This window comes from Scatophagus argus, chromosome 11, assembly GCF_020382885.2.
Source record: "Scatophagus argus isolate fScaArg1 chromosome 11, fScaArg1.pri, whole genome shotgun sequence".
Lineage (NCBI taxonomy): Eukaryota > Metazoa > Chordata > Actinopteri > Scatophagidae > Scatophagus > Scatophagus argus.
In genome coordinates, this window is record NC_058503.1 from 20,096,038 (window position 1) to 20,122,142 (window position 26,105).

Consider the following 26,105-nt stretch of genomic DNA (forward strand, 5'->3'; position numbering starts at 1 on the left):
ACACAGTTGCAGGAGATGATATCAGTGAGGTCACTGGATTTTTCTTCTTCCTCTGATATTCTGCTTCGATATCAACTTCCCCCTCCCTCTCTGCCCCACAATCTCTTCATCTTCTGTCCTCGTGTCTTTTGCAATCTCATACCCTCCAGCTCTCAGCGTGCGCGAATTTAATATGAAAGTGAGACACGCGTTTTATTTTTAAGTCTGCTCGGAGCACAAGTTGACAAGGACAACATGCTGTATTTTGGTTATGGAAGATGCATTTCTAATTGATTTTTGAAAAGTGTTTACTTTAGTTGGTGATGGCTATTTATAGATGCTGACGTGCCAGGCACACGTGCTTTCGCTAGGCCAGAACACAAGACCACTGGCTACAGAACGCATGACATAGCACAAAGTGTAATGACTTTACAAGGCTGTGACTTGCTTGATTGAATCAAGCAGCCTTTCCGGCAGCAGAACTCCAATATTCACATGGCCCATAAAGCATTCCTGGCAACAGCGGAGGAGAAAAAAAAACTGCTTAGTTCTCCATCCGCACATCCTGTACTTTACCAGGAAGGGGAAGTGGAGAGTGTGTGTGTGTGTGCATTTGTGAGGAAGACAGAGATACTGCTAAAGTGCTTTAGACATCAATACTGGCAGCCCAGAGTTTTAAAGCCACTCTATCATATCTGAAAATTGGCTCTCACAACAATGTCAACAGCTGAGGAAATGCACCTCCTGATGTGGTGTTTTGTTTCTGTGGAGCAACGGTGGACAAAAATTTTACGTTACAAATTTTTAAGCACATATTGTTGTTATATATACATTATTGTTATCGTATTAATTATTAAATGTAAACTAGTGCCTAGATTCCAAAAATGGTCTGCGGAGTGCTTCTGTTTATTCTTCCCTTCTTTTAGTCTTCTTTAGAATGATAATTTAATTTAAAACCCAACTTGCTTCTAATCCAGTCACAGGACAGATCTTAGTTTACATGTTTATACTACTTTTACATTAGTTTAAACCGATAAAAAGAGGCTTTCCCTATCAGGGAGTTTGACCTAGACCTAGAATTTGATTTAGACAAACAGAGCATCTGTGACAAAGCCTCTTGGGAATGAGGGTCTTCCCAATAGGGTTGCCTCGAGGGAGACAGCCTTCATCAGAAGGCTTTTGTTCTGATGGAAAACGAAATCCCTGACACTTAAAATTTTATTCTGAATGTCACTTTGATTTAGCATATTTATGGTGCTTCTGACCATAAATATGTCAATGAAGAGCATATTTATGATGTTGTTGGCAGCAATCGCATTAATCCATTCAGGTGCTGGGCTGTTAGTTTATTAGGACGTGTAAATTGGGTGTCTTCACGTCTTGAAGAAACATGCAGGTGTTTGTCTCCAGGACCACTCAGATGCTTAGCTGTCTCTATGCCAAATGCTGAAGCAAAGCCACAACTGCTTAGTTTTCCCATAAAAATTCTTTCATTTTCAAGATTCATCACAAAAAGCATGTTGATAGAAGGCCCATAAACCTGAGCAGAGTCCAGGCTGGTCACAAAGTTTTACGGCTCATTGAGCAAAAATACAAATGAGAATGTCCCAAAGAAAAGCTAACTTGGCAGACAGAATTTAGTTTCTATAGTCGAGAAACTCAGCTGCATTTTGTGAATTACATTCTGTTTTCATGAATGAACAGATGATGTATAAACTCAAAGGAAAATCCTTTGTTTCAAGTCGATCTTTATTCAAGGATCGTCATTATAGGCTGAGAGAACTAAAACATTACAAAGAAAAGAAATTGTCCTTTCTTTCTAAACTCTTTTCTTCTCATTAGCAGCTCTTATGCAGCCAGAGTTAAATCTCTTTCAGTCTAAGCTCCCATAAGGACGCATACATAAGATACCTTGTAGTAGTTTATGAGCCCCATGATGTGTTTGCACGCTCCTGCACACCTCATGAGCCACTGCTTTAAAAATTAAGTCGAGCTGCTTGCAGTTAATGCAGACGATGAGTGCGGCTCACCGTGTCAGAGCAGTTTTACACTTTCACGTCACATCATGCCACAGATGTTGGTTTAGAGCACTAGGTGTGGGAAGGTTTCGGCACAGATTTGTGCAAAACACACAAGTGACATGTTGAAGTGGCAGCACATGAAATGGGAGTAGACAGGCTTTTGTTTTTTAAATAATGTCATTTTGATAGCCTCACCGGTTGATCACGGGCTAAACGATTGTGATTATTCATTGAACTCTGAGTAGTTATGTACTAACACATACATATTATTCTCTATAAACTTCTTCCTCAACATCCACTAGCAATTTGTTCCTGTTTCCACCACTAATTTTCCATTTGGAAAAACCACACTATAAAAAGATGGATCACGTATCCAGTATATTCAGTAAGCCTTGCTTCCTTCTATGTAAAGCCAATGCTCTGCAAGCAGCTGGCCCTTTGTGCCTTGGCCCTTTCGAGCCTTTCCGGATCTCCTGCTGGCCTGGCTCAGGGCACACAGTGTGCCGGGAGTTGCCGGGTTAGGGACTGGCTCAGTGTGAGCAAGGCCACTGACACCGACTGGCTGCCGACTTGGTAGGTGTCACAGACTGATGGAGGGCAACTGGATGCAGACAAAAAGACTGCGTTTGGTCTGTTGGGTACTGCTTTTAGACTTAATATAATGGAAAACTAACTAACTAACTGTACGTTGACACCTCCTCTTTCCCCAACAGGAATTATGAACATTAAATATATTGTCTTATATTGGAGCAGCAAATTATCCCCCATTTTGAAATCAAGAATGTAAAGTATGCACAGACAAGAATTCTACACCATGTAAGCAGAGAACATGGTTTACAGTTCAAGTTATAGTCTATGACCAAGTTAATTTATTGTTATTATTTTTAATAAACGTTATTTATTATTTCATATGAAGTGCTGGTCTATTTTTTGGATTTTTTTTCATTTGCCATATTTTTTGAATTTGTTGTACTTTTCTATTTGTCAAATAACATTTCACTGATAACATAACGTTCTGTAGTCACTTTGAGCTGCTTTCTATCTCTTGACTTAGCTTCAGCATTTGTTGTAAATCTTCTTTCAGTTAAAAAAACTATTTACAAAAAAAAACTATTACATGAACATCAAAGTAATTAAAGCCAAAATTAGTCTGATATGTACAGTGTATTTCTGAACATTTTTGTAGCTTCAGAAAACACACAGTAGTGCACATCCTTTGAAAGGAAGGGCTGCAGAAAATTTTGTTGCTTAAGGGGTTAATATTCAGTCTTTCTGCAGCAGACATGGTATGATTCTCCTAAAAAAGTGGAATGTGACAGCATCTGACTTGAAGAACAGCATATACAGGCTATCAGGTTTGTGAACCACCAGCAAACTTTAGCATTTTATCCTGTGAGGCATTTATGTGAAATTTTGCTATAATCACTGGATTATAGCCAAATACATGTTTTCTGGGATCTTCGACTACAAAATTCTAATCAGTTCATTCTTAAGTCCAAATAAAGGTTTGTGCCAAACTTAATGCAGTCAAGGAGTGCCTGGGATACTGCATTCACAGGAATGAGGACGCCACCCCAACACAAACATAATGCCTCCGGACTTGGCTATCTCCGGCACAGAGGCATAAAAAAAGCCTGATTAGTGGAGAGCAGTAGCTCCATGTTGGGCAGTGATCAGGCTCAGGAATGTAGCCTGCTCCGCTAAGTGGACCTTTTACCTTCTGTTAGGTTCATAGTGAAAATGCAGAGATGCGCGGACACAAAGTCAACATACAGCTGATCAGATACTGACGTAGCAGACTGTACAAAACAATCCATCGGGTACTCGTGCGGCCACTCTCGCTCCCGCCTTCACACTCACTTGATTGGTAAGCAGTTCTCTGTCACTGAGCTGGGCTGTAAACCTAAAAAACAATCTATCCTGTGTCATAATTCATAAGAGAATATGAGGGTTACTGGGGGGGGGGGGGGGGGGGGGGGGCTGAAATTGAACATGACACCTTTTAGAATTTGAAGCTATTGAAAAGAATTATGATCTGTGAAACCTGAGGCTTTTTGTCTCTGTGTAAAGTCTCTGGCTGATGTAATTCAAGCTGGTGAAGGGTTGCAAGATCAATCCCGGAATGGAGAGTTGACAAGGAAAAAGAAATGGAAAAGGCTGTGGGTTGAGAAGGGAAAGGTGGAGCAGGAACAGAGCTTTAGCCTTCCCTGCTGCTTTCCTAGCATCACTCTGGGTGGTGAAGCATGGTCATAAACAGGCAGCCCCTCTGCCCCCTGTGTTGGTGCTATTTTTATACTCGCTAATACGGGGGGTGTGGAGAACCAGCTCAAGTGGTGAAGTGACAAGAAAATATTATTGTTGGCTTAGAGTTAAGAGAGCTGTAGTGATCAAAGAACTATGCACATATCCACGACGGGGTGGCAGAATTAGCCTTGTGTTGTTATTTGTTTTGTATTAGATCAGAGCACCAACGTGCCTTTTTATGGCTCTGGGTGGGATCCAGTCTGTGCTGAAGCATTTGTATACTGGCTTCATTTCCAGAGTGCTTGGGTTTTAAGTCAGTGATCAATAGTTCAACTACAAGTCAATGTTACTGCCGACATTACTTTTCTTATTAGGGACTAGAGTCTGCTTTGTGCAGAAAAGTTTTTTGTTTTACTAAAACAACAGGAAAGGTGACACAGCTTCCCACGAATTCTGTGAAAACAGCATGATGTCTGAGATGTGTGCTCATGGAAAATTAATTGAGTTTTCCCACAAGAGAAGGATTAAATTAAAGATGTCTGACATTTGTTAAGCACAGTGGATAGAAAGGCTGACAGTTCAGGTAGTGCTCGAACAGATATGGAATACTAGCATTGACCTCGGGTGATTTGACTTAAACTTTGAATTATTCTGTCACTTTTTCAGCAAATTAAACACCAAAATCTCCCTTTATGATGCTGTTTTATCTAACTAAAGAACTTTTATTTCAAACTGTTTCACACGACAAAGTGTTGAAAAAGTCATCTAGCTTGTGTTGTTTTACTTTAACCCAGTTTGTGATAGAGAGACATTATGCACGCATTAGTTGTGTCTGCTACATGAATTGTAATCAATTATTTACAGGTCTGCGTGGGAATGCTTTTTAAAATCATACACCTGCGCATTTTTTCACTATTCCCACACATCCCTGCAGAGATTCAACTGTGCAGCCAAGTTCGGCAAATCTGCCTGCACCATCCTGCAAGCAAAAGATTTTTTTATATCTCTTTTAACCTTGCAGATTTTTTTTTTTTAATGTCTCTGACCTCTGTGGCCAACCTGTGAAGTATACCAGGCATGCTTATCATTTTGGATTCAATTTAGTTATTATTCATTTATTTATCCTTTAATTACTACTGTTCTTCTGAAACGGCTTTCATAGTCTGGACTAAAATGATGAATGGGAGTATTCTGACCCTGAACCAACAATGGGGTTCCTCTTTGTGTAGTCGTCAATCGCACTGTCCTTCAGAGTCAATGACCAAGCTAGCATCTCTGTGAGAGTGTACTTAAGAGGAGCAGTGCTTTGTGCTAAATGTTTTTTGTTTTCTTTCCAGTTGAGAGGCTCAGTTGAGAGCTACTTGCCCCAGAGTTAATTTTTACTTGCACTCGGAAGCAAAATGGCTCACTCCTGAGGTATTTCCATCATCAGCTCTGCAAAAAACACCAAGTTTAATGTATTTATATGCTAGCCTCATTCAGTGTAAAACTGCACCATTTGGTGAGACTTCTCAATGATCTTTTCAACAAAAGTTTAAAGTAGGTTTTTGAATGGAATACATGATCTAAAATCTGCAAGCCCAAAGTAAATTATGCTACCTTCTGTAACTAGAAACAGCAGAAACATAAATCTTAATTTTCACCAAGCCAGGGCTGAAATCTGATTTTGTAATCAAATTCACACTGACAGTTGAGCAAAGCTGGCAGCTGCTGCTGACAGTCGGGCCTGACATACAGTACAGTGGGTCAGGACAACATGTTAAATGCACAATAGGCTGAATTTTGCCAAAACAATGCAGATTACACCTTCATTCACAGTGACTATAAAATCTATTCAGAGAGAATTGTCCTACTATGAGTTAGTTACACTGGCTGTGATGATTCACACTAAATAAAGGTGTGCAGAAAATTCAGCATGTCCTCTTTAAAGAAAAAAAAAACAACAACATGTCTGCAGCTTACAGTGAAAATGCACGTCTGGTGATGTCAGGAGGAAGTGTAACAGATATTCCAAAGCTCATCTCTCAGCCTGGGCTCTTGGCACTCGCCACTGCCTCTCAGCGTTTTTGCTTGATTAAAAAGCGCCCAGGAGTTTGTAAGCGCGTGGTAGGTGCGAGCGCACACCCTGACAGCTTAACATACTGATTATTCAAGCCTCTTAGGCTAAGCCACGGCACTCGAGTGATGAACGTCAACTCCCCTCCCTCCCTCACACAGTCTCGGTTTCTCCCTCTCCCTTTTATTCTTCATTTGAAAGAGTGGAAAGCCAGTGACAGCTTGCAGAAGGCAAACCTGTTGTCTGGAAAGCAGAGGGGATCAGTGACACAGTGATTCATACACTGCCGAGGGCTTTATTTAGAGATAATCCACCCAACATAGGGTCCTTGCTTGCAACTTTTTGTGTGAAGCTGGGTATAGCAGTAGCCAGACTGTGGATTGTCCTACACTGTGGACCACAGGGAAAGTCCGTCCTGTGGGATACGCAGCTGTAACGCCTGTCTGATGTCCTGGGTCGAAATATCACAGATGGTGCTGTTTTGTCAACATCAGCATCAGCAAATTAAACATACTTCTTGGCATGGCCAGTGAATGCTCAGAGTACAGGATGGTGTCATCTGCTCCGTCCTGCTCAGCCCTGTGCACTTTGCTGGCGTACTTTCCACACCACTGACTGTGTTCATTTACTGCAATGAGAAATGTTATTCTGATTTCTGTCTACTCAGAATGTCTATTTCAAGTACGTTTGTGTTTCCATTCAAAATGCAATTCGACAACATTTCCATAAAGAAAACAATGCATTGCCACAAGTGTATGCTCTCTCTGTTGTGTATTATGGGCTGCACTGCAGCATAAGCTGCCCCTTTCTGTATCTGGGCTGTCTGCACTCCCAGCTTGCTGGCGAGGCCTTGGCTACTACCACTGAGCCACACCTGACCAACAGATTGGCCCCAGCTGGAGGCTGAGGCAGGAACAGACAGACACTTACCCAGTGATTTAACTGCTATTGTGGACACGCATATTATATATTATCCGCACACATTTTTCATTGTCAACAGATCCAGTCAAAAGATAAAAAACAAATTGCATCTCATCTCTTATTAATTATCTGTACTTATTTTCTTCAACGCCCAGGGTGAACTATTTTCTGCTAAGAAACTGGTACACTATTACCGAGTGTTTAAGGTGGCAGGATGGTGAATGTGGGACTGACTCACGTTAAACTGCACTGTGTTCACGTTCACAAGAATGTCACCCAGTGCAATGATGTGGCAGACTGTGTTTTTACTTTATTGAGCTGTATGATTAACTAATGAACTAATCAGGCTTTGACTACACAAGATAAAACTGTCTGTCTGTTGCCAGAATTTCCCTCTATGTGTGTGCTCAGAGAACATTCTTAAAAAGTGTCAACTTTGTCTAGTTTTATTGGATTCCACATTGGACTCTTGCAAGGAACTGAAACATACCAAATAATATTTGGACAGTGCTTCAAATCATCACTGCAAAGTTTTAAGGCATTAAAACAGTAAGAAAAGAAAATGTATTAACATTCCAGATTAGGATTACAGAACAAACTAAACTTTGCAGGACAGCAATGGCAGCAATTCACCAAATCACTCAATTAAGATACAGATTTTTGATTTCCTGTCCCAGTCATTAGGCTGGGGATTCACTACATGAGCAACAAGTCTGCTAACCCTGCTGCAAACCTTTAATTGTCTTTCTCTGCGTTCAATCTCTCTCGTACGTATGTACTTTATAATTTCATCTGAGAAGAAAAAGAATGGTATAGCTGTGCTTCCTGTTTCCCTGACACACTTTTCCAGAATACTGTTGTTATTTTTTATATTTTTCACATATATATGTGTAAACTTTTTTTTTTTATTAGCGCGCCTCCTGAAGCTTCCATAAAAGATGCTGCTAAGTCAGCGAGAACTCAGCCGGGTGTGCTTTTAGCAGATGTAGAAAAGGAGGCGAGCGCTTCAGGAGCTTGAGAAAACTCTTCCCTGCGCTGCTGCGTCTGGTCTGTGCTCAGCGTCTTAGGTGGTGACGGGGAGAGCAGCTGTAATGAAATGGGGCAGGTCTGAAAAAGTAGAGCTGAAATTCTCATCCCTGCTATTCCACCTCCTCATATGCACAACCTCTCTCATTAATCAGTAAATACTTCGGAAACACCCCACAGGGGACAAATTTGAGAATTTTATCATGTACAATAGGAGCAACGTTTGGACTAGATGCACTGAATTAATACTGAAAGTGTGTAATCCCTTCTGTTAAACCAGACATGAAAATAACATCACCTTACAGCTGGCCTTGTTGTGAGTCCCTGTTTCCCCATGTTTTGCTTCTTTCCACATTAGGAAAGAGGAAATGCTCTTAACCCTCCCCTCTTCCTCTATTATTCATTTAATGGAATACTGAAACTGTGTCACTGAACCCACTAAGATATTGTACAGACTTGGTGCGTAGCGCTGGCTCTCCCTCGCCTTGTAGTCTTTGCATTCTATTTTGCACAGCATTACAAAGTCCTCTTATCTGGCCTCGGCCGTGTATTGTCACCTGATGACGTTAGAAGACATTTTGCAGGCCTATTGGAGACCCACAGAATCCATTTCAGAGCAGCACTACACAAAGGCAACAGTAACTGAGACAGCTAAACCCACACGCTGCTCTTGTGCGGAAATAAATCAGGTGTAGATTTGCTTTTAATTAGTAGACACAAAACTTTCCTAATATTGTACATTCTGCGTCATTTATGCTCTGTGTATTGACATTGTGATGTCAAGCACAGCGCAATAACTGTAAGAACATCCTCTTGATTTCTGGACATTTTGCAGAGCTCGTCGAGAGCTGAGCCGCAATCTGTTTCCCTGCAGGCGAATCAAAAGTGGAAGCAGATTATTTAACCAGCATGGTGTGATCTCCACGCTCACAGATTTGATGGAACTTGATCCATCGGCTAATTCGCTTTTGTCGTTCTGCAAGAGGAAGAGCCATATGACATCATGATTACCCCCCACAATCATTTCTCCACACACGAGCACATTGCTGTTGTCATGTGCAAACCTCCAATTGTTGGGGTAATTTCGGTGCATTTACTTGTGTGCTGTATTAATCTCGGCTGATTGAGTAAATTCTTGGGGAACCCCTTGAAATGTCCGTGGGATAAATCCCAAATGCATGGATGTCAATCTACAGGAGCACAAGACACATGTCAAAATATATATACACGTGTGTGTGTTTGTTTGTGTGTACAAAACGTAGGTAGTGGGGAAAAAACAACATTCAAATGTAGAAGGTTCTTAAATCTTCTTCTCTCTCTCATCGGGATTAAGTGGTTAAAGACTCAGAAACATCAAAGAGTTAAGGAAACGCTCTATGTCAGAGGTGTGAACATGTCAAATGCTGCTAAACGACGCAGGATATTAGCGTCCTGACACACACACACTATATATATATACGTATATACAATGTGTGTATATATACTGTATAGTGGTATTTATATGCACGCCTCTATATACAGTGGCATATAATTGCTCCACACAGTCGGCATGACATTCACACACTGACGTGTCCACAAACCACATAACTGCAGTATTTGTAAAATCTACACAATAAACATCGGTACAACAAACACTATGAAGGTTTTGGGGATTTGCACAATTTTACCTTTGATGTGTAGCTCCATTCATTGGCATGTACAGCAGAGTGCCAGTGCTGTCAAAAGGTCTTCTGAGCCACTGACCTCATTAATGTGGTTAGATCAAACAGTCTTTTATCATAGTTCATCTAGCATTTAGCACTGAGCTTCTTAACTGAGGGGTCAGAAGACTATTGGGGGGGCTGAAAGACAGTTTTGGAGGTCATGCCTTTATGGGTCACCAAAAGTCATTTGCAGTTTCTTAGAAAAATATGAAAACAAAACAACCTGAATAGAGGATCGTTCTTTTGGTACATATGCCATATGGACAAAAGTATTGGGGCACCCGACCATGACACCAACAGGGACTTTAATGACATCGCATTCTAAACACACAGACATAAATATAGAGCTGCAGCTATAACAGCTTCCAGTCCTCTAGGGCGGGTTTGCACATGTTTTTGGACTGTTTCTGTGGGAATTCATGCAGAAAAGCTGATGATGTTGGACCAAAAGGCCTGGCTCACAATCTCCATATCAGCTCATCACAAAGGTGTTGGATGGGGTTGAGGTCAGGGCTCTGTGCAGCACCAAGTGTTTAATGTGCTTGCATGTCTGCATTTTTTCTAAAATTTTTCTTGGGGGCATATGAACCTGTAATTATGGCTGCTCATTTAACCACTGTAAAATAATGGCTCCTGACTGTGCATTTGCTAACGTCGGTGTGAGAGCTAAAGAGAGAGAGAGAGAGAAGGACACTGAACAAGTACCCGTCTGTGTTAACGTGAGCAAATCCACTTGAGAATGAAAAAAGCTGAGTTAGTTCAACATCATTAGATCTGTAACTCACTACCTTGGGGAGCAATCAAGCTCCATGTCTTGACAAAAGGAGAAAATCAGGCAACACACTCTGTCAGAAAAATTGACTGGTCAACAGTTTGCAACTGGTAATTTATCAGATTTATTAAAGCTGGCACTTTTCAACTGCAGAAAAAAACTGTACGAGTAAGGGGGAAAAACAGCTGTGCAATTTCCATGCACATAAGGGGGGCATGTCTCATGATGCATGAAACTCTTTTGGCTGACTGTGTGTTTAAATAGAATCGAGATATGTTAGACAGCTTAATAAGCTTCATAAGGATTTCTACTTCCCCTTGATCAGAAATATATGAAACTGAAATATGCATACTTGGGCTGGACATTATTAGATCAATGAGGAGGTTTTCGTCTTTCCTGATGGAGATGTCCACAGGATTAATAAGGCTCATATCCTCCATCGCAGGCATTACATTAATGTTACTCATTTGGCAAAGAGGAATATCCTAAACTATAATTAGAGTGATATAATGGAAAAAAAATACACTGATAATGTCTTTTAATGAACTACGTTAATTTGTACTTTAGTCTTCACTGAAGATGAGACAAATTCATACTTGAACCTTAAATATTCAGATTAAACAGCTGTTTGGGTGTAAGATCAGTTATACTCTTATATCACAATTCAGAAACAGATGGTGGGTGATCTGTTTCTGAACTGGATGACACCACGAATGATGGAAACAGAACAAATAAAAACATACATTTCATCAAAAAAATCTGTTCTCAAGCAGAGCAGCATGCTAGCAGGATACACTTCACACCAGTGAGAAACAGACTTGAGACTGTAAATCTAAGATACGCCCATAAAATTGATCTAGCAGGCCATGATTGATTGCCGATCTTGGAATAAACTGATGGCGAAACTTATTTACGGAAGGAGTTGCATTTCATAGCTAACATAAAATTCCTCTGTGCAGCTTGCAAAAACCAGTAAGCTGTGGTTGACCCCCAACTGTTTGGAGGGGATCCTGCACTCTTAAAGCTGAGATGGTAAATGTGTAGGTGGGATGAGAAACTTTAACTTTTTTTGTGATTGGAAGTACAACCATTCATTCTTTACCCAACACAGTGTGAAGGTACACTAAACACACTGCTAAAACATGTGGGTAACTGTCTTTGACCTGATTTGATAAAAGTGATATGAGAGGTGTCAGTATGTCAGAGGAAGACAAACTGTTTTTGAGAAATGTGTGATTTGTATTCAAAACTCTGTGTCTCGATGCCCACTCACACAGATGCCACGAAGGCTGAACTGATTTGAATAACCAGTGTGGAAAACGCGATTTATCAAACACAGGAATGCAACAGCCCATAAAATCATCCTGACAGTCGCCTGTTAGCTCAGACATTTATATCTGCATTGGCCCTTTGCATAGTTTGTCTAGGATTTTATTCAGTGGTCACATTTGTACAGGGTTACGGGTTCACACTGTAGATAATAATGCAATGCACAACAAAGTGTGGCAAATGAATCACTGAAGAGCTGCTTGAACATGGCCTCCCTTTACAAATTCAAAAAGAGCATTCTGATCCCCGACACAAAACTCCGACTGTACGACGAGGGTTTTTCACTCATTCCTGGGGGACAGAATTGATAGATCTTCTCTGGAAAAAAAGACCTTCTGTTGTAATAAATATTATAAAACAGGGTCAGAATCGATAGATATCAGAATCAGAATCAGAATTCCTTTATTTATCCCCGAGGGGAAATTCTTTAAGATAGTGAAGTACTGTCACTTTATCACTTTAACTCAGAAATGTGGACTTGTGAAAGGTAATTCATCTTTCAGTCTAAAACATTAAAAAAGAAGAAGAAGAAATAAGTGACCTTGTATTGAGTTGCAGAGATACCGAGTGTAACCGCCCCATTTATTTGGCACATGTTTTCAGTGGTGGCCAAATTATTGCACTTTTAAGTTACTGTTTCTATGGAATAAATGTGACACATGGAAGATAAAGCAAATAAATCAAATGTTGCAAATAAATGTAATGTAAATGTTATTAGGAGAGAAGTCGGGGCAGTTTCATGTGGTTTGTGTGATTTTTCCTTAGTGTGCTGGAGGAGAGTTGTAATGTGTTCTAATGCTGTTGGACCTGAAGTAGTTTAAAGTGTTTTGTACCTCACTGTGTCTGCAATCTCACAGGTAGAAAGTCTAATGTCAGTAGTTAATGTCAGTAATGTCAGCTTTGCTATGCGAGTTTCACTTTAGAAGAGAACCTGGACTTTCTGCGTTCATTCAGACTGCAGTGTAGCAGGAAATGCTGCAGAAAGTGTTGTGTTCTGTCTCTACCTCTACAAGATGACTGAAGCCAAAACATCTCAATCACCAGCACAGGTCTGGCTGCAACATTGGTCATAAATCACTAACATGGAGAGTTCAGCAGATTAGCCAAACTGAAACCTTTAAGTACACATCAAAAAACATTTTTTCCAAAGATGGTTCCAAACATTTTTTTTTTTTTTATCAATTTTAATTCAAATGTTCACTTTTCTGATAGGTTTGGTTTTAATTAAAAGGGGGGTGAAAAGTCAGATTAACAGCTAATCTCTTCAGACGGGCGTCAGATGGGCGTATGAGCAGAAATTCAACACCGCCTGATCACTGCTGCCCAGACTCTGGCTCCAAATGATGTCAACAGCGCAGGATGGCGGCGCACGTCTCCAGGATATTTTGATACTTTCTCAGCATCTGGTTGCTCAGAGTGTCCATCTAATCTTTCACTTCCTATAGCCTGTTCAATGTTGAATGGTACTAAAACTTCCTAAGGATCATCAGTGTCTGTGTCTGACATTATGAATCCAAATTTAAAGCATTAGGGCTTCTAGTTCCTCACCATTCGCTTTGGAGCTTTTTCTGACAGAAGAATGTCTCCCACATCATTTTTTGTTTCAAAAACAAATCTATTTTGTGTCACTAAATAAAGGGAAAGTCAGCTATGTAACGTGGCTAAACGCTTTACTTGATTGGCACGGGGACATTCAAACATAACTGGTCAATGAAATTATGCATTTTGATTTTTATTTAGGTGAAAACTATGCTGATAGAGCAAATTTTAATTTTGTATTAATGAACCAAACTGCACACAGGCGTAAATTACACAGAGCGTGTGCACACATATCACACACACACACACAGTTCACCAATTGACAGTAGCGGTAATGAGCAGGCAGAAAGGCGAGCCTCCCTGGGCATAAATACGTCCAGTGTCAAGATATACAACTGGCAATTCCATCTCCAGCTGAAGCCTCGCCGATTGCTTTTTGCCCCTTCCCTGCAACTCACGCAGGCGTGCAATACACACTGGACAAAAACACGGCCTCGCACACATGCATGCACAGAACATGCACACACACACACAGTGAGAGGGGTTAAAATAGGAATATCTAGCAGTATCAAAAACACCTCAGTTTAGAATTATGCAAACACATCCATACATCACACATCAATGCTTTGTGCATTGGAGCAGCAAGGAAGCAGCCATTGCGATAACTCTACATAGATATCCATTAAAATCTTTACAGTAAATGCTTGTCTTGTTAAAAAAAAAAAACCTGATATATTTTAAATCTGTGTAACATAATTACAGCACAGATTATACTGAATATACAGCTTTAAGAATCATGCAATATTCAATTAATTGTAATTTCCTGTATAAAAAGGTACTTTTACGTTCGATTCAGGTTCAATTCAAAGCATTATGATCCATTTAAGGGTAAATGGATGAGTTGAAAATGAGGGTCACTGTATAATATTAGACTGGCGGGCTGGTGGGCCACAAACTTGCAAACAACAAGCTGTATGTTGTAAGATGTAAATAATAGATTGATGGATTTTAAGAGCCAGATGTTCAGCTCTTAAATTGTCTCACATTCACTGTTTCATTTTAAATTTACTGTGCTCGGCTCGAGTCCATGCAACCAAAGCTTGTTAATGTCCTAATGCCTTCAGACAGTATACAGACAAAGTCTCACTCAGATGTACATGGGTCTTGGTAACAGAAGTTCAGACAAACACCAAGTCAGTGTAATATATAAGAAGTGCAAGCAAAATGTAGCAACAAAAGAGGGGACAACACAGCAAGCTTAGTTCACTACCTTGAGCAGAAGCACTCAATCAACTACAAGGAGAATGAAAAATCCTTTTAGGAAACCAAAAATGAATCTTAAGAAAGAAGAACATTTACTCTTGTCCCACAACTGACGAGATTCTGATGGTATTTTCGGCTTTACAATTTCCGAAAACTCCATAAACTTGACAATGTCGCACAACAAGTGCACATCAAAGATCGAGAGACTTTAACTCTCTATGAAGGCATAATGCACCTTTACTATTGGGTAACAGAGTTTGTCTGACACTGAATTTTTCATATGTTGTTCTCTAACAGCATCAGTGTTCAGCAACTATGACAAAAACAGCTCTGAAGCAAAAATCCCTAAAACGCAGCAGTCAAGAAAGCTGAGGCACACTCTCCAATAAACATAGCATGACTAATCCCTCCTCACAATTGACAAGGCCGAGTCATCTCACACACAATGAATGGTCTGCCTCTAAATGACTTCAAAGCAAAGCCACAACACAGACTTGAGTGATGGAACTGCAGCTCTGTCAGTAGCACACAGGGTTAACTAAACAAGCAATTTCAGCGCTGCAGCATTTGGTAAAAAGCTTGATGGGGCAAGCTAAGCTCCTGTGATTGGCCTTTGTGTGTGAAAGTGACCACTTAAGAGCTACGCAGCCGCTCCAGAGAGTGTTTGTAGGCATAAGCATTTCCTCTGACTTTTTTGCTCACTCACATTGGGTGTTTGTGTGTACGTCCTTGAAAATGTATTTGTTTGTGTGTGTGTGTGTGTGTGCACATGCTCACTGGTGCATTTGTGGTTGTTTTGCTGTGTGTGTGTGTGTGTGTGTGTGTGCATGCACATGTGTGCGAGAGCACATCTGCGTCCTGCTTGCTTTTAGTGTGTTGTATGTTGAGTTTGCATAATTTCAAACAAGATTTTCACTGTACCATGCAAAAAATAAAGTGAATGACTGCTGTGAAGGCACTTATGTATGTTAAATCCCCCAATGACATTACATATTTACAATATAGTCAAAGAAATAACTATATTGACCTACTTTGAGCTTGTAAGGGTGTTTCCAGAGGGTTCAGCCCATGTAGGACTCGTAGCCTTTCAACACTTCACAAATGCATCAGAACAATGATCCTAAACATGCATGCAAAGAAACTGTGGAGTTGTCTGCAGCCAGACAGTGGGAAGGTCTTCACCTGCCACGTTATGCATATGATTTCGATTACATTACCAAAAATTAAACCCAGTGACTAAAAAGCCTGAAATCATGCACTGGTCCGTCATCACTGCACTGTTCTGAAGTACAGAACCAACAAAACTAAAGCGGTGTCATTGGTTGAGAAAATCTCATATCACAATTAAAGTAACTAAAATTATCACAGTTATCAGCATTACCGTGGCAATTGCTGGTTTTTGATCGATTTTGATCGAGTAAACTATACAGTGTGTTGTCCCGTGCACTGGACGAAGAGAGCCTGCAGAGACACGACGCATACAGCAGCAGAACAACGCGCAGTGTAGAGATGGTAACACTGAAGCCTTATTATTACTGACCAGCTATTAGCAAGTTAGACAGACAAATCTTGACATTTTCAAACATTCCCCACATAAAGCATTGAGCCAATAGAAATGATGCTCCCTTTCACGACAGTTTTCCTTCTGCATGTTCTGCAAACAGGGTGGCCATCAATCAAGTTTCCCACAGCACTCTGTGAAACACTAAAAACAACCACAATCAGACTTGGCCCTCGTAGGGAGCTGAAATATCTCTTCCCAATGGCTTCACCAGCGTTGCACCTGCACACCTCACTTTTAATAACAATTAAAATGCGAATGAGTAAACCTAACCTTAAGATAATTTACCTTAGTTTATTGTAAAACTGTCCCATCCCTGGTCACTGTGACCCACACAGTATTTGTTGTGGGTGCAACATTATTTGTGGGGATCAACATCAGCTTTTTACACTTGAACATTTGCTTACTTGCAGCAGGTGAATGTGGGCTCTCAATCTGAGAATATCGTTTGACTGACAGAATGTCTGCTGGCAAATGGTGATAAATAAGGTGATCTCATGCACAGAGGTTTGTGGCTGTGGTGCCTTCCAGTGAAAGCTGCTCACCCAGCACGCCCGCCTCATATAAGCTGCTTCCTTTCCATACCTCATCCACATTAGTGTCTCAGTGAGCCTTCACACACAAGAATGGCACAAAATCTATACTTCTATGTTGGCCTTAGCTGCTTTCAAATAAGTATTGAACCTAATGTTCAAATTGCAATAAGCCTCAGTCCTCAATGTTATCAGTCTCTGGTCCCTTGACTTGAAGTTACTACAACCCTGACTGAGATCCAAAATAGTGTACAATTTCCTCCTCACGCAGTTCTGAACACTAATTGCCACATTTGGAGGCCCACTGTTATTTTAAATGAATCCCCTACCACAGCTATATATGGCAGAGCTGTAACATAGCAAACATGTGCATACATGCAAATGTTTTGTGTTTATATACCATCTGTCTTGGTATAAGCTGTAAAGATCATTTTCTGTGTGCACGTGAGGTATCATTATATTCATAGTGCAATATATGGTCCTCTGCTGCCTCCCCTTGAACACATCTCATATGGTACAATACGTTACCCTGTTTTTGTGTGTGAGAGAGAGAGAGGGAGAGGAAAAGGGAGGGAGACAATATGCATTTAACATCAGTGAAGGGCGAGTCCTTCAGTAGACGGGGTCAGTTCTCTAATCTGAGGAGGCGATGATATTGTGAGGATATTTAATGAGAGGATAAAAGCAAAAGGGACTGGGGGGATGAGTATTAGCCTTTTTAGATATCATTAAACATTAATAGTGTCAGGGGACGGGAGCACACTGGGGTCCTTTTCATTGACTTTCATGCTGCGTGCTAATAGAGTTTCACCTCTGGGGACCTCCACACCCCCACTCAGCCCCTCAGTGCAGCTGAAGCTAAGGGAAGATCAGATCACCACTCCGCTTCTGAGGATAAGATTAGTGTGTGTGTGTGTGTGTGTGTGTGTGAATTTTAAATTATGTGAGGTTAAGCGCTCTCTTGTTCCCTATCTGTCGTTTGCTCATGCTTACGATATACGCTTATTATACCTATTCTGAAACTATTAAAGGCCCTCAAGAGACTTGCATATATTAATGCAATACTTAATCCTGAGAAGCACTTCAAACACTTTTCTGCATACCGTAATGTTATTTGTTTCGTACTTCTGCTCTTCTTCCATTTTCCGCTCTGACGTGTAAGTTTTCTCATACTAGTTCTATTCAGTATCAGAACATCATTTGATAATTTGTCTTTATGTGGAAACTATGTGGACTGGGCAGTGTAAAACAAGACTTCTTAGACCCAGTCTCAATCCCATCCAATCCCCTACTCGTAGTTCTCGAGTGCCCTCTACTGGATAGTGGTGCTTCACAACACCAAAGAGAGGGGACAAGACGGGGGACTGGGATTGGGCCTAATTGTTATTCAGAAGCCTGTTCATGTAAGCTGAAAACTGAAAAACAGTAGGGATGCAACAATTATTTTTAGGATCAATTAAGCTGCTGAGTATTTTGATTACTCATTTTCCCTTCAAACCTCAGCAAACAGGATGTGTCTGAATGTAAATAGTTCTGTTGTTTTTTCCTATGTTTAATCAGCTTTTGTTCCCTTGTTTTTACTGCATATTTCTATCAGAACTACTGTACTGTTTCTACTGTAAACACACCATTCAACACTGGAGTATGTAAGAAAGATAAATGGACTCAAAGCCTTACAGTGTGGGCCAGCGTTCGTCCATTCTCACACACATTCTCACACACTTTCACACACTGGTGGCCAGGAATACCATGCAAAGTGCCACCTGCTCATCGGCAGCCTTAATCAACATGAACACTCACACACAGGAGTTTGGGGTTCAGCGTTTTGCCCAGGGACACTTCGACTTGAAGACCACAGACATCAGGGATGGACTTGAGGGTCTAACGTGTCAACTGGTTTTCACTAGAACTGCTGATGCCCAGAAAGTCTTGAACACGCAGCAAAATACTAAGAAAATAAGAAAATACAGGCTAGGGGTAGCATCTCTGGATGATTAAGAAGAATTATTTCTGTTTGAGTCTATACACAATACAAAAATAATCCAAGTGTTTTTTGGGGGGTTTTTTTGTTTGTTTTTTTGTTTTTAGCAAAATACTACATTGTGTACTTTTACTGGCTAATTACTTCAGCAATATCCTTCACAGGTTGTTAATTTGCAGTTAAATTTTACTATTATCAGCAAGGACAAACATGACACCAGAGAAGGAAGCACTTTTCCTGTTACTACTCCTATACCACCTTCTCCACATGGTGTGTTTCCTTAGTGTTAATTCCTGTTGAGAAAAAACACCAACAGTGATAAGAGTCACTGGAGGATGTTTGTCTTGTGAAGCTCCAGCAGAGGGCAGCCATCCCCTTAAAAAGGAAAAACTCAAACCTTGTGTGTGTGTGTGTGTGTGTGTGTGTGTGGCTCCAGCTGGGTGTGTCTGGGAATGACTGAGTCCATGTGCTCACGCTGCTCAGTGGAGTGATGGGCAGGGCAGATGGCGGTGGAGGGAGCTGTTACTGTACAAACCTGCAGTCACACTGAAACCAGAAGTAATACGTCTCATCTCATTCACAGGAATTCCTCTCCTCTCCTCTCCTCTCCTCCCTCTGGAGTGCCATCTGTCTGACAACAACTCAACTGCTCAGTGTAAGAAACATTAGCACATCATGCAGTGTGACGATACACTAATTCATTCTCTCTGCAGAGGAGTGTGTCCTGTGCTTTCACATATTCAGTATTGCCTTTAAAAGCAGCTTTTCCCTTTGCCTGACAGATCTGCTGAATCCACTACCACAGTTCAGCTGATCTTAATACACTTCTGCTGGCCAGGGGCAGCAAAGTAAGTGGTCATATTAAATCTGAAAACACTTACAGCTTAACAGGTGCAATATTAATTCCCACATCACAAGATTACACACTTTTTTTAAGAGATATAAAGTCTGTATCACAATCTATCTGCCAATTTTAGTTTGCAAAAATCACTTTAATGCTCTTCACATATGGAAAAAAATTATGAAGCCACCCCTTTAATACATGTGATACAATGCTATGCACAACCTGTAAATTATCACACACATTAATCTATATTAGGTTAAGTAAGCCTCAGCCACAGATTCTACAACTGAATTAGAGTTAACAGTGATTCAGAAAGTGCAGAAATTGGTATGCATAAACATTCTTGAATACATTCATTTAATGAATTTCATTAATGTGAAATTAAAAAATCCAATTCATCATCAGCTTAGCACATGCTTTATGAGGCTGCATATTAATGAAAAGTTTAGTTAAAAATAAGAACATCTCAAATAAGTGATTATGTTCTGTAACATTAGTACACTGAATGAAAATCTAAATTTATCCTTTAGATCCTCATGATCCAGCTAATACATAGTAGTGAAGAAACCGTTTTCATAACTTTAACCTGCAATCTGTTTAGGTGTATCAGCCACACATCCAGTCTCCCCATTCTGCTGGATGGCTGCCAGCCACAGGTCACATGACCTGGACGAAAAAACCTAGGAGACTTTTGGGATCCCTCTTCGGTTAGAATGCACCTTCTTGATTTTATTGCTTGCACACACTGAGAACCATGACTGACACATTGATCTGTCTTGATCAAGAACACATCATATGTATTGATCATGTGTACACACACACTTTGAAAGATGATGTTGGAGTTTTACAGTATTTAAAAAAAAAAAGAAAATCACCAATTAAAAGTACAAATTAGATAGAAATTATCTGGATGCCCACAAACTTGTTGAAGCCATTTCTTGTCCTCTGTTGAAACCTCTCTTTTCATTTCTGTTATTTTGCATTGGGGTTTACTATGGGCTGGCCATCAAGCTGAAGGGAAGTCCCAAGGCTGATGAACTGATCTGTGTCTGAGTGAGACCACATTTCTCTGGTGTCCTATATGCCCTGAGAACACCCAGCACAACCCTGGTGAGTAACCACACTCATTTGATCCTGTGATGGTGCACTGACAGGCTTCACACGCTTTGAATCTTCAGACTGGATGATGGCTGGTGAGGGCTGACAAGCGCCATTCTGAATTAGCCTTGCTTTCCAATCATATAATTCTGTTTCCTTGTAAGGCCAGGATAACCACCAGTGATACAACAAGGAAAATATGCAACACGTACTCGGCGTCAGACCCGGCACTTGACATGAAACGTGAAGCAGCAAATAGATGAAGGTTAGGCACAAAAAGATCTGTGTTGTTTGCTCTCACGTGAGACGCAAGCTCCGGTCTCCTGGGTGGAGGACGTGTGTGTGACCCACCACTCAACCCCATCCTCCTCCCCTCTTGGGATGCTTTGAAAACTCATGTCATACTGATGTGACATACTGGGTGTGTTTGTAATGGAGGTACATTAAAGGCCGGCGCATCTCATCCACATGCTAAAGGGTTCCCTTCTGCGTATGGATGAGAGGCAGTGGGACGTGACAAAACGATATTTGGCGCCCTGGGAATGACACCGAGTCCATGTGCAGCTGCCCATCAATAGAAGAGATGTTTTATGTTCATGACTGCACATCAAATAATCAAATTACTGTTCACCATCTTCTCGTTTTGTCCTTCCCCTTCTTTATCTTCCTCCTTTTTGTCTGTCTCAGCCTGACCAATACCTGTCTCAATGTTCTGTACTGTTAGATAAAGTAACAAAGACTATACCTCATCTCTTTTCTGTTCCACTGGCCTCCATAACACAGCATCTTTTCAAACAGAGGGTTTAAGCAAAATGTCCAATGAGCTTTCGGGTTTTAGGGGTCTTTGCCGCTGGATGTTCTTGATCCAGAAGTGGTGGGCCTAAATATTTAGTGATGTGAACACTTTTTCCAAACTTTTGTGCACACTAACAGACCAAAATTCAACTCAATCAAACAAGTTTTAAAAACATGAATTTGTTTAATCATGTTTGTTAGGCCTCATTGATACATTCAATGCATTATGAGACAAAATTTAAACATGTTTGCAACTTTAAGCTTCTCCTCCACAAACACAGAAATGATTGTCATGATGAGAAGTTTAGTTTCATCTTATATGGACGGTTTTCTGTGTTCTCCGAGGTGGCTTAAGGAAACCGTCAACTGCAGTGCGTTGGCAGTTGACTATCCATGTGAACTGGGCCACGATGAGGTTAGAGAGATGAATGTACGCATTTCTCATTCTAACACACCGATGCCAGATGAAAAAGTAAAGAGTGAGGAGGCAGCCCGGCTGTACCAGCTTCAGTGGCCTCTTTCATGCCAGTGTGTGGAACGCGTGCCATGCAAACATTCAGCAAGCCAAGATTCGGGATGTGTCTCCTGTCCCGTTGAACAGCTGGAAACAGAAAAAGACCTTTCTGTCCATCTTCAGCGTCGATCACAGAGACATAATTACTCCCTCCTGGGAGGCTGTGTGGGCTTGTTGTACTAAAGTGAAAGACGGTGAGTAGCTCAGAGGCACCGTGTGCTCCATCCATTCAGTTAGACTGCAAACTGATATCTCTCATGGAGCCAACTTGGTTACCACTGTGAGTACCAGTAGTGAAATCAGTCACAGACATAAATTACTAGCATGAATCTTCAGATTTATCTTTTTAAATAATTTTAGGATATGTCTATCAACAGATTCGGCTGCCTTGTTTTTCTCCCCTAAAAGTAAATATCCACATTACCACCTAACCGTGGAGTGTGACAGAGAATTCCTTAAGGCAGATTTTGCCCTTTGCCAATGTAACACCTTTTGCGCTTTCACCAGCAGTCAGAGGTTACAAAGGAAAGAAAAACAACTGACAAGTTTGAAAATATCGCCATCGCCTAACAGATACACAAACACATGTAGTTCAAGTTCAGAGAAACAAATTCAATCACCTATTACAACTGTAAAGATTGTTTAGTTGGATGAATTTGTCTACCTAACTGAATGAATCCATGCACTGTTATGAGGTGCAAACAGATTAGAGGACCGAAGGCATGCTGGCTCCCTAAATAAGAGAGTTTATCCTCGCAGAAAACAATGAAGTGTCAGAAATATTTGCTGTCACTCATCCAACAAAACATTAAGAACCAGAAGTAAACTCAAGCCAGTTCACTGCTAAATTATTGTGTAGCATGAACTGGGATGCTTTCCTATAACACATAATGGACAAACAGTATACCAATGGTAAGTGAAATAGCGAAATGTATGTTTATAGTACACTAATTATCCCTGGCCTTGGATTTTCCTCAGTCCATTTAATATATTCACTAGAGACTGATGACAAACTCACGGCTTATATGTCGTGTTAATGTTTTATTTCTTAACTTTCAGAGGTGATGAGAATGTCTCAATGCACCCTTAAACACGACACGACACGCCACTACGGACAGAGCGACACCAAAAAGATAAAGTAAAATACAGCTTAATATTTCAGTCATATTTGCTGGAGCTTTGGGACAGGACAACCTTGTCAGTCATAATGACATGTTCAGTCTTGATATATGAGCTCTGAAACAGGCAGACCCTGAACTGGAACACAGTTTGTTTTCTAAATCTGAGAGTCTCCTCCCTCACTCTGTATGGATCAGTCAAAACAACACAGAGCTGGTCAGTAAGTATATACATACACACAGTATACACATATACACCTCTGTGCAAGCTGAACTCTTTATGCAACACCAAATCACGCTCCAATTATAAACTATTCTGTTATGTTGTAAGGGACTGTCTGTTCATTCCAACTAGACACAGGCTTTCCTACAGTAATAGGCCCACTAGGACAACCTGATAAATAGTCTTCCTCATTAGCGAATCAGTGTTCTTCTCTATGATTTGCCATATTTCGGTTGAATAATGCGCTTCTGCTAGCATATGCTGTACAGACAGACTTAACTAGACACACTGGAGATTTAAATAAACTGGAACATAAGGTTCAGATAACTTTCCACCATGTGAACTTGATCAGCCAAATGAATAAGCTAGCAGCCAAGAACCACATGAGAAAGTGGACAAAGTTAAGTCAAGAATGTTAACACGGCAAAATAAGAGCTGTTTAACTGAGGAGGGAGGACATAATAATGCAGGGGCGCTGAGCCCCCCCGAGGGTCTGTAGAGTCTCCATGCTGGAAGACGCAGCAGTGAGCTGGTCCACCCAGCACACATCAGACAGCCTCACCAAGCACTGGTCTAACAAGGAAAACATCACTTTGTTTTACGTTCTTTTGTGTGTTTTCTTACAAATTAACTGGTTAGTTACCGGTTAACAAGCACTGGGCTACTGAAAGCAAACTTAACTAAAACTGACATCCTTATACAGCACATCACACCTGCTCAGGTGACAGTTTGCTTGTAGGCTAAAGAACAGTTCATAAAACACTTGTTGTTTGTAAATAACTGCTTTCTGTTGTTTTTTCTGTCTTTTATGCAGAGCCCCAACGTTTTTGCAACAGGGGCTGTATAAGGCTAATAGAAAGAAGCTCATCTCACAAAACACTCCTATACTGAGCACAGTAGGATCTCTGCTGCCTCTCAGACTACATCTGATTAATCACAGGATTAGTATGAACACACACCACCACCTCTACATGCACACATCGAAACATTGAAACACAGAGGCACGAGCTGATTGGAATTAAAAGCAAAAGCACTCACCCACATTCATTCTGAGATGGTTCACTGGGCATGTATGCTCTTTCTCATCAATTTCATGCTTCACTTTGATACACTTGCTCATATTGTAACCTCAACCGGCCACTACAGCTGCTGTGGTCGCTGAGCAATTGCACTAGAACCAGTGGGGAATAAATAGTATGGACAAGGGCACACAGAATAGTTTTTGTGGGTTTTGTTGATGGAGAGGAGGGTTATACATCATGTTAATCCCATACAGATTTCATTTGAATCAGGCAAATATCCATAAAGTCTGAAAGAATAAACTAGGGAACAACGAGAGCAATTACTAACACACACACACACAGCTCACTGAGACAATATTAATGTACACACTACAGAACCATATACAGTCTCAGACAACTTTTTATGTACTACAATTTCACAGGGCAGCTCGGCCCTCATTACTTTGCCGTCAGCTCTGCTCTCTTCAACGCTTTCCTTAAACTGGCCAAGGGAGAACACTACAGCCAACTGTGTAGAAATGCAGTGAAGTCAAATATTAATGAGCTGCTTGAAATTAGCTTTCATAACAAATCCTGGAGACTTGTGATTTGACTCAGTTCTTGGAGGTGGGTTTCCAAACCGCCACATGGCAGCTTAACAGCCGTACTCACATCTTTCTGACTGGCTACTTCTACAACATCTTTACATCTCAGGAGTTTGTTGGGTCCCTTCACACAAGCCTGAACTCTAGGGTCAGTGCTCAGTGTGGCTGGCCAATGAAACAGTCATGAAGAGAAACATAAGAACAGATGGTCTGTCTGCATCTTGAACACTGTTTGAGCCACCAGTCAAGAAGATGGATGTCGTCCGAAATAAGAATGGAAAAAGGTTTAAGGATGCAACATCCACAAACGAGACTTGACAAAATTGTTGCCCCAAAGTTTAATTTAAGCTATATTCTGAGGTTTAACTAACAATAATCATTATCAGGATAGTCTTCAAACTGGTAGTATTATCAAATTACCTGTTTCGCTAAATACTGATACTGATCACATTTTTTGAGAGAGAGAGAGAGAGAGAGAGAGAGAGAGAGAGAGCACTGCAGGCCAAGCTCCATCTGCAGCAGCAATGGGTAGCATGATGATGCAAGCAATATGTCTGGCATCCAGTAATGTTGCTATTTAAGGCATCAGTCCACGCACCATACAGCAGTTTCCATCATAAATATTATTTGTTCTTTGTGTTGTTTTTAAAAGCGAACAATTTCATTTAGGATGAACAGGGTCATTAAACGAGCCGCTGTCTGTCTGTCCGTCTGTCCTGAGAGAAGGATCTCTCCTCATTTTTTTGAAGAGGGAGTTTTTCAATTCTTCCGAGGGTGTCCTGCAACGAATTGTAGATTTTATAGACCACTGAGGCACTTTGATTTGTGATTTTGCACACGACAAGCATGCAGGCATTTTACAACTGGACAAAATGATTCACTTGATTCTGAGATTTTAATTTAACCTGGCAAAAGGTATCTTAAATCTCCTCAAGATTTGATTTATTATCTATTATTTAAATGTCACTTTTTGTCTCTG

At 40.7% G+C, this 26,105-nt stretch overlaps 1 protein-coding gene across 4 annotated transcripts in view; it reads left to right on the forward strand.

Annotated features, from left to right (window-relative positions):
- LOC124066588 (poly(rC)-binding protein 3) overlaps nucleotides 1–26,105 on the forward strand; it is a 52,153-nt gene that overhangs the window by 688 nt on the left and 25,360 nt on the right. For all 4 annotated transcript variants that reach the window (XM_046403095.1, XM_046403092.1, XM_046403093.1 and 1 more), the window contains exons 2-5: nucleotides 19,512–19,583; nucleotides 19,711–19,776; nucleotides 20,374–20,479; nucleotides 20,784–20,882. The gene's annotated coding sequence lies outside the window, so the exon portion shown is untranslated. The remainder of the gene's footprint in view (nucleotides 1–19,511; nucleotides 19,584–19,710; nucleotides 19,777–20,373; nucleotides 20,480–20,783; nucleotides 20,883–26,105) is intronic.